This window comes from Furipterus horrens, unplaced genomic scaffold (genome assembly GCF_987537825.1).
Source record: "Furipterus horrens unplaced genomic scaffold, mFurHor1.1.pri manual_scaffold_6, whole genome shotgun sequence".
NCBI classification, from domain to species: domain Eukaryota; kingdom Metazoa; phylum Chordata; class Mammalia; order Chiroptera; family Furipteridae; genus Furipterus; species Furipterus horrens.
Window position 1 is genome coordinate 49927502 of NW_028327176.1, and position 1250 is coordinate 49928751.

Genomic DNA, 1250 nt, shown 5'->3' on the forward strand with positions numbered 1-1250 from the left:
CTGTGGCAACAATGGTCTGAAACTGCATCGCTGCTGTTGTTGACTGTCAGAGCCTGAGCCCTCTAGTGGTCCCCACTCGCCAGGTCGTCTCACTTGTTTATGTTACTTGTCTGGCCTCTGGGGGGTTGCCATCCTCTTCTAGGTTACTCACAGAGAATGGTGGGATCCTTTGATAATCTAAGAAGACAGACAGGGACCAGGGCCTAGGGCTGTATCAGTGGACAAGATGGCCATACAGACTCAGAGTCACATGCCAGAGTCTGCAATCCAGTATTAGGACTTCAGGTTGGTCTAATTTGCCTGAGCACAAGGACTAGAGGCCAACTGTTTGATCTTTCTATCATTGATTTTAAATTATTGTGCTAGCAATAACACTAGTTTTAGCTCTAAATGGCTTAAATTAACTTTATATGACAGATTAACTGCGTCTCATTAGTAAATATCAGAGCTCAGAGTAGTAAGTATTCTCTGTGTAGTGTCTTTTTTGTTGCTGTTGTTGTAAAAGAACTTTGGAATGCTTCATGAATTTGTGTGTCATCTGTGCAAGAGTCATGCTAATCTTCTCAGTATTGTTACAATTTTAGTATATGTGCTGCTGAAGTGTCTTTTTGGCATCACTTGTGTGATCATAAAAAGAGCAGTTATAATAAAATCCCTAATATCCTCCACATGGAAACCTCTTGCTGCACTGCTGAATTTTCATATTCAGTCTTTGTTTGTCAATCCAGTTAAGAAAAGCTACTTCCTCAAGTGTCAGATGTGGATCCAAAAGCATCTAACAAAGATAGCAGTTGTCATAGCAAAAATCAACAAACCTAAAGGTGATGGATCACGGGACTTGGTTACTATACCTGCCTTGGGAATACACACTGCCTTCAACCTTTGCTTAACTCCACAAGTAGCTTTTCAACACCATGACCTGGATTGTCTCAAAGGCACTTTGCTTCTCACTTTGCAGTTCCTCAAGCCAATGGCATTCAATCATGTTACGTAGATCCATATGTACTAAATAAAATTTCTCAGTAGTATTTGTTTGTTAAAAATTGGCTTTTGTTAAAACGCATTCATGAATGCTTAGAAAATGAAAACTATAGTCTAGCAGGATCTTGAATTCTTTATTTGTTTTCTAATCATTAAAGCAAATGAGTATTGAGGCAAATCTTATGATATAACTTTACTAAAAACATCTTGGTTACATGAGTTTGAATTCTGATACAACAGATTGTGATATCTAGGTCTTGTGATCAAAT

The 1250-nt window shown here is 38.5% G+C and overlaps 1 pseudogene; it reads right to left on the bottom strand.

Moving 5' to 3' along the window:
• Positions 1-503: 503 nt before the first annotated feature.
• Positions 504-604, bottom strand: LOC150006140 (U6 spliceosomal RNA; annotated as a pseudogene).
• Between the last annotated feature and the right edge of the window lie 646 nt (positions 605-1250).